The sequence below is a fragment of the Chlorocebus sabaeus genome, chromosome 24, assembly GCF_047675955.1.
Source record: "Chlorocebus sabaeus isolate Y175 chromosome 24, mChlSab1.0.hap1, whole genome shotgun sequence".
NCBI classification, from domain to species: Eukaryota; Metazoa; Chordata; class Mammalia; order Primates; family Cercopithecidae; genus Chlorocebus; species Chlorocebus sabaeus.
Window position 1 is genome coordinate 9,270,156 of NC_132927.1, and position 13,514 is coordinate 9,283,669.

Below are 13,514 nucleotides of genomic sequence, written 5' to 3' on the forward strand. Positions count from 1 at the left end.
TTTTGAGACGGAGTCTCGCTCTGTCACCCAGGCTGGAGTGCAGTGGCGTAATCTCCGCTCCACTCACTGCAAGCTCTGCCTCTTGGGTTCACGCCATTCTCCTGCCTCAGCCTCCCAAGTAGCTGGGACTACAGGTGCCCACCACCACGCCTGGCTAATTTTTTGTATTTTTAGTAGAGACAGGGTTTCACCGTGTGAGCCAGGATGGTCTCGATCTCCTGACCTTGTGATCTACCTGCCTCAGCCTCCCAAAGTGCTGGGATTACAGGCATGAGCCACCGCGCCTGGCCTTATCTGAGTTTTTATAAAGTAGCATGATCCATCACGTTTTAATTAATAATTAAGAAGATATTAAGTATCTACTGGCTTAAGGATTAGACATTATACCTTTTCTAATACTCTGGTAATAGAGTGAAAGGATTGGTACTCTTACTGATACTGTGTATTGATAAATGACATTACTTTCCTCTAAATTATGACATGATAGATTCTTTAAATACTTTTTTCCCCTAAATGAAGGAGTTTTCAATAGAAGGAAATGGTCAGAAAACACATCTCAGCATTTTTATGTCTATATAATGCAGGGAGTCTCAGATGAATTTATATGCTTAAGTAATGCAGATGAAAATTGTGTAAGCTTTTCCCCTTTTTGCCTTAACTGCCAAGAAACCTGGAGTCACTGTAATCAGCTCATCTCAGGTGCCTGTTAACATCTAAGCCGTGTTCCCGACGGCCTTGCTTGTGTTTTCATCCCTAATTGGGTTTAGTTCTGTAAGCTGTATCACATCGCTTTATAAGTCCATAGCAAACTCTATATAAATTGAATAGAGCTGAAAAATATATTAAGTCGACCAAAGTTTTATAGCTAATTTACAGTTGCCTACAATAGTAATGCATGATTGAACTAATGACAATCCTATAACAAAAACACTAATGACATTTGTTTTTAACATTTCCTTTAGAATATAATCGTGGGAATTGAAGAGTGAGTTAAGGTTTAGACCTATGTCTCTTTTCTTCCACTTTTATGACTCTGAGATTTAAAAAAAAAAAAAAAAAAACTGTCCTGATGAAGAACTGAAAAAGTTGCTTTTCTCTGCAGTTTTCTAAAAGTGGAAGTTAATGTTCTAAAATGTATGTACACATTGCAATTGTGTGTAGAGCTCAAAAGCGTAAAAAGCAAAATATATTGAATTTCAACATACTTGTTATCCTGCATTCCAGTTGACTGTAGAGAATCTCTAGTCATGTCTATCTGTTTTTGATGCCTCTACAGAATAACTGCCCAGCATCCTCTGCCCAACCAATCAGAATGTAGGAAAATCTACAGATATGACGGAATCTACTGTGAATCTACCTACCAGAAGTATGTTGAAATCTTTGTGAGTCTTCCTTCTGGCTCGTACATCAGTGCTTGTGGTTGCCAGCTATTCAAAAATATCCTTGTGTTGAAACCTTCTTTTTATCTAAATTAGTGGGGGAGAGAAAAAATACAACAACAAACCAAACCAAACAAAAACAACCAAAACAATTTGCCTCTGATATCAAGACAGAAAAAAAATGTTTATTTTTTTGAAATTGTGGTCTAAAAGTTTTTTTTAACAACTGTATTAAAGCTCTTAGGTAAGCTTCTTTATATTGCAATAAACAAGTACTTATATGCAAGAAAATCTCGGCAAAATACATTGCACAGGTGCTACGCATCTTAGGGATTTGAAAGGTGTGTTATGTATAAATTAGCTGTCACTTTTTTTCAATCCTGTAATGGAATGATGAGTTGTAATTTGCATAATCCTTTAAGAAGTCAAATTATACTGTCATGTAGCAGACTTAACATGCTAGCTAAGATTTCAGAGCTTTGCAGCTAATTACTATGTACCTTACAGGACAGTTAAATTGAAGTTGAGTCCTCTGTCTTTGCTGCCATTTGCTTTGTCCATTACTTAACAGAATCTGCACTTTGGGTAACGAGGTGTTGTTACTATCACTGAAGTAAACACTCTGCTATGGGAGGAAATGGCATTTTTATATATCATAGTTGGACTTGTATTGCTTTTGCCGTGAAGAAAGTTTTTGTCAGAAACAGTAATCCAATTGGAATCTTCCTAAAAAAGATGAAATTTATGCTTTCCAGAAAAGTTATGGAATATTGATTGAAGCAACATTAACCTTTAATTAAATTCTCCTATAGAAAATGTAGAGTAATGTAAACATAATTCCACCGAAGGCATTATTTTTTCTGGATATACTTTGCAAATATACTTTGTTGTGTTTTTGTCTTCATAGTCTTCTTTTGTAGTAGTGTGACTATTGAACAACAGTACTATTTTTTTCCTTAAAAATCGTTTCTGAATGCAAGCTGGTGAGTCCTACTTTCATTTACTCCTCCAACTGGTTGTAGAGCACTTTGTTTCATGGTTTCCATTTTTAAAAAGATCAGAAATTCTGGTGGTTGTGAAGGCTGCTCTCTGAAACAGACACAAAGTGGATACTGGATGGAGCTGGGACTGTTCCCTACCTAGCATGGTTTAGGTGACTGTATCACTGTCTCTTTACTATATATATGTAGTTATCTCTGGCTTTATTTCTTGATATTTCACTGTCTAGATAGTGTTACTATTTTTATCAGAACAGGTATAATTATAATGCAGAATTGTTACAGATTATCATTTAAAAAATTCTTTGTTATCTGTGAGTCGTTTGTTGTGGCTCTTGGTGGCCAGGTTTCTGTAATTTGTTAGTGATTTTTGTGGCTTTGTTGTATACGTTGAAGAATCTTTTTGTCATATAAGAAGGGGGTCGTTTAGAGACCGTATTAAAGCAGCATTTGATTGCTGACCATTCAGATAAGTGCAGATCAACAATCAACTGTTGTTTATTTATAATTAAGCCAGTTTCACGTATCTGAAATTACTATTGGCTTAGAGGCTGAGATTTGTCAATAAGGAGCCCGGATGGGGCCACCAGGAATTTGGTGCATAGTAAGGCTTCCCTTCTAGCTGTAGGAATCATCTCAAGGGCTTGATTTTTAAAGAATCGGTGTTATTTGTAGTCAAGGTAGACACAGTAGGCAGCACAGCTGTGACTGCCAGGGAAAGTCACTAGGGGGATATTCATAACAAGGAAATATTGGCAAATAAATGATGAAGAAGGGGAGGAAATCCCCAAGATGTTAAATTGGAGCACTGTCACTGAGATGATTAATGGTGTTGTGTATTTTAGTGAAGATGCTTATCTGAATTGTCTTGAAACTATAGTGTACATTTAATAGCACCTATAAAAAAGCATGTGGTACATAAGCACACTGAAGAGAAAAGGCCAGGGATTCCAATTTTATTTTCCAATTTTCTCCAATTAAGTTTTTGGCTTCTGTTTATTAGAAAGCTGGTGTTAATATATATTATAGAGTATGTTTATTCTTTAGATTTATTATTCATCAGCATTTATATAGCTACTTTCCCTAGAAGATTGAAATGTATTGTGAAAAAAAACCATGGACAGTATTGTAAAAAACATGGGTGGTTTTTTCCACACTCTTGTTGGGTGACTATTATCAAGAGTAGGGAGATGTAGGCAAACAGGCAGGGTCACAGGGCTGCAGTGAGTAAAGGGATACACTTTTATCAATGATGGAGTCAGTACAATTTAAAAACACTTCTACATCAATTTCTGGTGAAAGGGTAGCTGTTTTGGAAGATCCTCTAGCTTTTAGTGTCAAACCATAAATATCCTGATTCTGTGGTGTGAATTATCACTTGCCTGGAGGGATTGTTATCTATGAAAGCAGGTGCCTCTTTGGGCAAGTTACTTAACCTCTTCGGGCCTCAATAATTACCAGTAGATATAGGAATAGATACAGACAAATGACATATCATCCTATCTTCAATGAGCTTATAGTCTATTACAGCAACGTCTTTCTAACTCTTGGTTACTATTCAAACAGCCAGATATGTGTCCAATTTAGTGGGTCAAGATCCTAATTTTAAAAATGAAATGGAAGAGAACAGACAATTTTATTGTATTGCATTTTAGTAAGAATGTGTCTTATTTTGTGAGGCTCCTTTTTTAGTTTCATATTTGTGTATGTGTACATATAACTGCATACATGTGTTTACCGGGTAGATCATGAGGTAATATGTGTTTGTACTGTGTTTCATATCCAAAAACAATGGAAGCCACTGTAATAGAGTTGAGTAGGTAAATGTATAAACAGCATAATGTATAGGTGTTGTCACTTTGTGTTCAGGGTACACTGGATTTTAAAGAAAGAAATGGTCAGTCTTATGAAAAGCGTTCAGGAATGAAGAGGTTACACTGTTTGGTCTCTCATAGTCAGGGATGTGCTGGAGCCAACTTGGATGGGTTTGTGAGAGTCAATTGTATGCACCTCTTTCTCACTTTGTTATTTCTGGCCTCACGTTAGTAACCTGAAGTTGCAGAAAGTATTTGCACCATGGAAATTGGAAAATATTGCAATTCTGGTGCTCTCTAAGCCCCAAGTGATTGTTAAACATGTCCTAGCATGCCATTGCTTATATTTGTTCCAAATATAATTCTGTGGTTTTATAATTATGGTGAATTACATATTTAAAAACATTATTTTCAATGTTGCATTTAGATTTTATTGGTAATTATTTAAATGATTAGACAATTGTTTCAATAATGAAAGTTTAAAACAAGCAGGGATATAAAACCTGTGATTAATTATTTTAAAAGGTCTATAATTAGTTCCAAATAATAGTAATAGTTACTCTAACTTCTATTAAATGCTTATTATACTTCCAATTTAAAATTTCAAGTTTAATTGATGAGATCAGGGTTTTTTGGTAAAGGATAGGTATATAGTGTTTCAAAAAATACACATCATATTGTAAATATTTTACAAATTGTATCATTTTAAGTTAGGCAGTTGTCTTGCTAAGTATTACAAATTTTGGGTCTCAGACCCCTCCTCTCCTTTTCAACGGTCTTTTATAGTTTACAATAATGGCCCTGTGTTTTAGCAAACACATCTGTAAAGTGGTGGATTTCATTGGAAGATGTGAAAGTTCTTTTCAAATTAAAACAGTTGTCAATCTTGTAACAATATTTTCAAATACAAAAGTAAAAGTAGCATAGATAGTTTAAAATAGGAGAAAAGACACCCCCTCCATAATAACTATAACTTTGAACTTTATGTTTATTGTTTTTTATTTAGAGACAGGGTCTTGCTCTGCTGCCTAGGTGGTGGTGCAATCATAGCTCACTGCAGCCTTGAACTCCTGGGCTCAAGCTCCCAAGTAGCTAAGACTACAGGTGCATGCCCCCATGTCTGGCTTTTTGTTTTTTTTTTTTTTTTTTAGTAGAGGACAAGGTCTTACTATGTTACCCAGGCTGGTCTCGAACTCTTGGGCTCAAGCCATTCTCCCACCTCAGCCTCTAACACTACTGGATTCCTGGCCTGAACTTGAAAGAAAATATTTGGTAAGTCAGAGGAAATAAAATATTCATAGACATGAGATGGAGTAGTAGTAGTAAGTTCAAAGGAAATCACCTGTGTTAAGAAGACTATGAGATAGTGAGGAAAGATAAGTAGGAAAGACTCAGCTGAGCTAGGTGTTTGTAGCTTCAAAACTTACATTGCAATTCAGCCATATAGTTGGACACTGTCATAGAGGGATTTGAGGAAGAGCGGGGTGTCCTTAAAGCCAAGAACAATCCGTTCACCAGTATTTAGAAAAGATGGAGTGGGTCTGAGATGGCAGCTTCAATTACTAACGTTTATTGAGCACGTGCTTTGCCATTGTAATAGGCCTGGCAGTACCTGTTTTGCGTAACGGGTTTAATCCAGGATTCCTAGACTCCAGGTGTAACCAAGATTGAGAAGCCCTGATTGAGAAGGTGTTTGCAGTGGATTTAGACAGTTGTCATTGAAAGCAAAAGAGGCAATTGGCAAAATTGTAAAGTTTGTCTTTGTTTAGTTGTCTTTTCCATCCTTTGGAATCCCATCCTTTTCTAAGCCCCTTTTTCTCCTTTGTGAAATTCATCCCACCTGGATACCTGGTTAGTGTTTCAAACCTGTTTCTCATCGGCACAGAGTCGTGATTGTCTGTAGCCCTCATTGCAGATCAGGTGTTGTTAACTGATGTGTTACTGTTCTCAGGACAATTTGCCTTTTCATAAGCAACTCCAGGTGAACGAATTCAAGAAAATGGGTAGTTTTTTCCAGTAGAATAATTTCAGACACCATGACAGGGCTTGGATAAATTCATTTGGGGCTAGAGGAAAGTTTCTTTCTTCCCTGAAAATACAAATCCAGAATGTGGGTGCTCTACTCAGTATATAGTGTTAAGACTGGCCTTGGCTAAGAAACATGGATTTGGATTCGCACCCAAAAGAGGGAAGGAATTAACAAGTTCCAGGGAAGAGAAGAAGAGAATGAGTAAAGAAGGAGGGAACGCGCCAGTCTTTATCAGCTCTCTTGTACAAGACAGAGTGCTAACCACTTTCACGTGTTATCCCAATTAAGGCGAACAAGACAGGCGCCTTGTCAGGGATTCTGCTGGGGGGGAAGATGGTCACCTGTGCTGAAGGAAAGGGAAAGGTCACGGAGGCTCCAGCAGCAGGGGTGAATTCTTTTGCTGGTTGTTTAACCTGATTGACTGATTGCTATTATACAGTCATCTTCCCCTCACCCCTACAATAGAACAACTTATGCCAGTTGTGTTAGGATCAGTACATAAGAAAGAATTGAGAAGAGAGTTAGAAATATAAAATGAACTTCATAAAGAGCTCTAATGTTAAACATGTTAAACAGACATTGGACTTTGTAGCAAGAACTGCTTCAAGCCTTTCGATATCCAAATGAATTCTAATTTCCACATCATGCCTTTCAGACCTCAGCATGGTTTCTGGTGGTTTCTCCAGGGTGATTTTAGCATCACACCAATGCTTTTGCCTAAAAATGACTTGAAGTAGCATACGTTGGTAATGTGGATGGCATGAAAGTGTATTATTTAGGGCTTATTCTAGACTAGTCTAGAAGTGAGCGAATTTATTCATTCATTTAACAAATACATTTTAATCGTCACCCACAGATCAGGTGCTTTTCTACATGAACTGTTCTACACTAACTGAGTTATTCAGAGGTGACTAAGAAAACCTCTGCTCTCTAGAAGCCTAGAAGACTGAGATATCAATAAGTAATTGGCATTCTGCCTGAGAGGTGCCTCAAGAGAAGTAAGTGTCAACTATGGAGGCAGCACCACGGAGGGGCCATTTTTAATAGTGCAGGGAGCCCAATGTCTTCACGGTGGAGGAGAAGCTATCTGAGCTTGGAAGGGAACCTGAGGTAGTGGTTTGGGCTAAAAGGCATTTCTGGTGTGGCAAATTGCAAAGGGCACAGGCAGAAGTGGAGGGCTGGGGAACGGTGACAGGAGGTGAGGCTGGAGAGGAAGGGAGAGCAGAGGTCTCAGATCCCGGAGGACTGCCATCCTGGGAGATCCCTCACAGGAGTTTTCAGGAGTGTGACAGAGACTGCATCTTCGAGAAGAATTACCCTGGAGGTGGATTAGGCCCGAGGCTGCTATGGCAGTGTCCCACAGCTTCCTCTTCTTCTCTTTGTTTCACAACACTTTTAACTTGTTTTGCAAGAAGGAATGTGAAATTGTGCTGTTTATTAGTTTAAAGTTGTTTTTTATCGATAAATATCTTGAAGGACTCTCCCAGTGTGAAATCTGGTTCAGGATCTGTCTGCAAACTCATTGCTTTTCCTGGCTTGAGGTGCCCACGTCTGCCTTTCTCCTCACAGACCACTTGTAATTCAAGATAAACGTATGCCAGAGAGTAAAAATGGATAGGCACAGGCAGCATGATTTAGAATGAAAGAATATTAATTGGCTTCACCGGAGTGTATATTTTCATTATGAGCGAAGTGACTACCTAGATTTTTAAGAATACTTGGTGGGTGACACACCTGCAGTATGTATGTGACCTCTAGAAATTTGAGAACGAAAGTAAAGGTCAAGGTGAGAGGTGTAGCGCCACAATGAGCCTTTTGTAGGCATGCTGTTGAACAGCGGTGTTCAAAAATCGCTAGCAGGTGGTTTCAGAAAGTCAGTGATCCTAATGTGCCTGTGTCCAGACTTTAAAAGTACTGCAGCAAACTTATACATAAACTATGGTTTTAGTAAATTCTCCTTACCTTATGAACAGCTTGTTCTGTGTATTGAGTTTATAAATGTGTCTTCCGTAAATCTTTGGACTTAGTTTATGCATTAGAGTGGAATAATTATGCTTTGTTCTTTCACGACGAGCAAGCTATTTTAAACGATTAAGTCCATGCAGTAGTGTTTAGTCATTGCTAGCGGTGGTTAAATCTCCTGGAAATGGATCTGGCTTTGATCCTAGCCCCACAATTATCTGTTATATGTGGGACAGCGACTAAGTTGCTTAACTTTAAGCTTCTGTTTGCTTATCTCTAAAAGTAGGGGCAAAACAATACCTCAGAGGTCTTTTTGAGGATGAATGTGATGATTACGATGGTGATAATAATTAACATTACTGATCTGTTACCAGATGCCAATGTCAGGCACTGGGCTAATGGCTTAACATACATTAAAAAAATCCTTACAATAAACTTATGCCTTAGGTATGATTATTACCACGTTTTACAGATAAGGTTACAGAAGCTTTCAGAGCTGACAGAAGTAACTCAAGGTTAAGAAGGCAGGATGTGGTGGAATTAAGATTAGTATAACCCAATTATGACCCACTAGCCAAATCTACCCCCAACCCCCGAGTTTTTGTAAAGTTTTATTGGAACAAGGCCATGCCCATTCATTTGTGGTGGAATTAGGATTAGTATCACTGAATTAGGGCCCATGAGCCAAATCTATCCCATCCCCCGCCATTTTCATAAATACAATTTTATTGGAAAGTATCCGTATCTATTCATTTAGGTATTATCTGTGATTCCATTCCTACTACAAGGGCATAGTTGAGTAGTAGTGACAGAGACCATATGGCCCACAAAGCTGCAAATATTTACAATCTGGCCATTTATAGAAGTTTGCTGGCCTCTGCATTAGACCTCAGGCTATCTGACGTCGGAACCTAAGGTCTAAACCATGAAAACACTAATCATGGTGCTTGGCATATAGTAAACATATACTAAATGAGTACTACCTTGGTGCTCATCTAACTTACTATAGAACTGTTAACCTCATAGAGCTATTATCTGCAAAATGGAAATAATAAGCATTCAACCACCAGCAGGAAAAGTCATTATGACTATGGAGATGTTGAAGAACTTAAAGTTCCAAAAGGAACACACTCTGAATTGTGTGTTATACTTGTTGTTTATTACTATGCTTTATATAATATAAATGAGAAGTTCCATTTTCACATCAAAGAACAGTATTGCATTAAAGGAGATCATTGTGAATTTTAGTGACTATTGAGGATATCTATTAAAAGAAATTAATTTCATACCTGAGAAAATTTTATAATTTTAGGAAATTTAAAAAATAGAATTTTCCTTATGAAAAATACATATTATCAAAAAACCACTTACAGTATTATGATTTGTATTATTTAAAAAGTATATAAGCAGCATCTTAATAATAAGAAAAATATGCAGCAAGACAACTCTTTTAATGAGAAGATAAGCAATTAATATACCTCCCTTAATCATCCTGCCAGCAACAAAGGAATGAAATTATGGTTTCCACTTCATCCTACTCATAACTTTTATTTCCATGTGTTCTTCTGTTGATTGAGGGAATTCCCTGTCCTCTGCTCTGTAAATGGCCTTGGATTTGTGTTATCTTGGAGCTCACAGAGCAGGCTTTGGTGGGCCTTCAACTTCTGTTGAGGGAATATTCTTGGAATTTCTTTCACCAGGCCCAATGCCATGGCTCTGGGTTGGTGAATGGTGGGCGGGGAGGGGGAGTAGTCCTAGATTAGGACTCATGAAGTTTATCCTCTTCCCTTGCAAAAGCTCTTTTCAATAGAGATGCAATACATTTTCATTCTGGAACATTTAGAAAACACAGGTAAGCATAAAGAAAGAATATCAATGTTTTTGTAATTGTCCTACCCACAGATCACCATCGTTAACAGTTTGGTGGCTGTCTTTGTAGTCTTCTATACAATGGTGTGTGTTTCTATGAGTAACACTTTTTATAGATGTATATCCATGTATATAGGTATTTTCTTGTGAATCCATCCACACCTGACTTGGCTGAGAAATGTCTGGGACCAGGTGTTCTAATTTGTATATGAGCAGCTTATTTGGGGAGGCTGGAAGCTACATGGTCAGTTTCCATAGAGAAACTGTTCCACAGAGATTTCCTTTTTGATGTGACACTTACATTTTTCCTAGTGTAGTTTGTATTGAAATTCAGGATTTTTAGTACTTGTTTTTGTTTTCAAAAGAATTTGTTTGAATTTAAATTCAAGCCTGAACTAGTGATATACTCATTAGTGATAGGATTTTCAGCAGATAAATCTTTGCTTACCACCTTAATATTTATTTTTATCTAGACATAGTACACATTTAAATGTGGAAATAGTTTTGCAGTTATAGGATGAAGCTAGTGGTGAGAAGGGTGTGGTGAGAAGGGTATGTTGGCTTAAAGAAACATATGGCTTTTTTAGGTCAGATATGTCCATGTATGAAAAGTTAAGCAATTAGATGGAGTTTTCTGGTTACTTTCCAAACTCATCCTGTCACATGTTATGTCTGCTGCATTACTCTCTAGGTTGCTTAAAAATAATTTTATTTACTGTGTTTAGCATTGAGATGTTTGGGTCTAGTTCTTAAAGCAGAGAGAGGGCTGGGTGCTTCAAGGACGTTGGTTCAGTGACCAGCATGTAACAAAAGCATTGTTGGGTTATTTTTTCACTGGCAAATTTGAGACCTTGTGATTCATATATCAGTTTAAGAGTTCTTTGGAATTGGGTGCTTGGGATTTATGTGGTTAAATAGACTATCACCACATCTTATTTAAATCCTAATTTCCCTGTCCCTCCCTCAACCCAGTTATAAAGGATCTCTGGGCCTTGCTCTTTGCTTGTTCTCATGTGTTACTAATGAGAAGAGGCCTATTTCTCTTACTAGCAATTCTCATTACTTGCATTTCAACCATCATAAGCTTCATAACAGTATCATTTTCCTGACTATTGCCTGTCAGGGGTGCTTACAGTGAATCACAGCCAACTGCATGCCTTGGCCTTGACACTGGAAGGTATACAGTCTTTTTGATGATTCTTCTCTTTGCTTCCTTTCTTCAACTCCACTTGAAACACTGTTTTAGGAGTAAAATTGAATGAGCATGGCTTGATCAGGCACAAAGCATTCTGTCTTGTGTGCTTGAGGCACCATCTGGATGTCTTGGTGAAGAACGCATTTTACAGTAATTGCAGGGGAATCCTTGCTCACTTCCAGGGGAAGCAGCATGCTTTTCCAGGGACTCCCTAACTGCCTGACGGCTTGCAAGCAGAAAATGAGAAGCAGCAGCGTCACTTCTCATCCCCTAGAGAAATTCATCAGGTGTCCTAAGTCTTGAATAGCTATCAGTGAAAACAATGGTATTCATGGCACCACCCTTTTAAAAGGAGAGGTTTGTTGAAACATCCAGCGGAGATGAGGATGGAAGGTCGAGGGTATTCCTGAACTCTTGTAAAATTCATGATCAATACATGCATCTGATAGCAAGATTGTTTACCCTTTTTTCTGAATGCTGCTTGCCCAGAGGTAGTAACAATTTATATGATGCTGGTAGGAATAAAGAGTGTTGTGTTTTTTATTTTTTAATTTATCATGGTACTTGGGAAATGCCTCAGGGAAGAGAAGACTAGAAAACTAAAATTATGGGCCAGCAGATTTTAAGTAAAGTATATTTTTACACGGGCCTGGTGGCAAGTTTGGTTCCCTTGTGCCACAAATACCTTCATTGGGTCTGTTCAGGAGAAATTTGCAGGACATGAATGTTTGCTGTGGTACAGAGTGTCCTGAGAATGCGAGGCTCTGAAATAGAGACAGGAGAATGACTATAGCCACATTTATTCTGCCTTCAAAAGGAAACATTCATTGATGCCAAGGCCTTTCATTGTGAGGCTAGGTTGATCCTTTTGGGACAACAGAAGCATTAACTCTTGACGGTGAAGTTACCTTTCAGGTGCCCCATTCCTACTTCTGTGTTGGCTGGTTTTCGATATGCAGTAACGCATAGACTGCATAGGCTGCATTCATTGATAAGGCTGAAATCCGGAGAAAAGGAAAGAACGTGCTCCAAATATGGGGTGCTGTGGTCTTCAAGCATTATTGTAATTGACTTGAGCAACCATGTTTGAAATAGACAATATTATTCTGAGTTTGCACTCAAGACAGTGGGAGCTCAGAGAGGTCAGGCACATTGCTCAGTTCACACAGCTAATGAGGTGCAATCTGGTAACTAACTATTGGAGACCCTCTCCGGTCTGTGTGGCCCAGCAGTTCATCCCTTTTCAACTGGATGACAGGGTCCCTTGGAGCAGGATGACACTTTACGTTAGAAAAACATCCATCCTCTATTTGAGGATGATCTGTTGAAATCTATTTCTGCAAAAGAAAAAGACCCTAAGGAACTTGAAGTCATGCCATAGAAAATCAAGGTTTGCCATATTTGAACATCAGTCATTTAAAGAACATACAACCAGTGTCCTTTGAGTGTAAAGCTGTGTACTGTCCAGCATGGGGCAATTAGTTCTCCCCCTTGGGGATTTCATCTGTCCTTACACTGTGGTTATCACATAGAAATGGGTGAATGTCAACTTTTAATCTTAAGCCCTCTTTCCAAACTCTAGTTTTCTATTTTCAAACTACTTGACCTTTGCATTGTTTCACCTTACAACAGTCTCTACATGTAATGACCAACAAGTTTGCAAGCACTTCCCATGAGCATTCCCAGTTCATCCTCAAAGCAACCTAGTGAACTGTATTTTGTCTCTGTTTTACATGGAGAAAAACAAAAACAAGACCCTGTATTACAGAGGTTAAGTGATTTGAAATATTTCACACAACTCGGGTGTACATGGCTGGCCCGCAGATTAAGACCTCTCTCATCTCCCAGTTTAGGGCCTTCTCCAGGACTGCCACCATTCCTCCAAAATAGAACTTGGCGTCTTCCCCAGAAAGATCCTCTCCTACCTTGCACTTCTTTTGCTTTATCTTCATTTATATAGTAATTCAGTCTCATTCTTGACGTCTTTTATTCTGCCTCTCTTGTCTCAAATATTCTTTTAGTAGCATATTTTCTTTTAAAACTCCCCTTCTTTTCATATCCCCTTAATCCACGCTATTACTTCATGCCTAGATTGTTGCAGTCTCCTAACTAGTGTTCTTATCTCCTATCTTACTTAGTTTGGTTCAAATAAATACTTGAGTCCTGCTCTATGCAAAGCACCATGCTAGAGAATGCAAAGATTTTCCTTTCTGGGCTGCTTCATAAATAGTTACCAGATTGAAATACTGTTTCTAACATATTTTTCTG

The 13,514-nt window shown here is 38.1% G+C and overlaps 1 protein-coding gene across 5 annotated transcripts in view; it reads left to right on the forward strand.

The window, feature by feature from the left end:
- NPAS3 (neuronal PAS domain protein 3) overlaps positions 1 to 13,514 on the forward strand; it is an 862,608-nt gene that overhangs the window by 114,421 nt on the left and 734,673 nt on the right. Inside the window, exon 1 of one of the 5 annotated variants that reach the window (XM_073010917.1) lies at positions 190 to 1,366. The exons of the other annotated variants lie outside the window; for them this stretch is intronic. The gene's annotated coding sequence lies outside the window, so the exon portion shown is untranslated. Of the gene's footprint in view, positions 1 to 189; positions 1,367 to 13,514 lie in introns of those variants that run through there. 5 annotated transcript variants of the gene reach the window in all.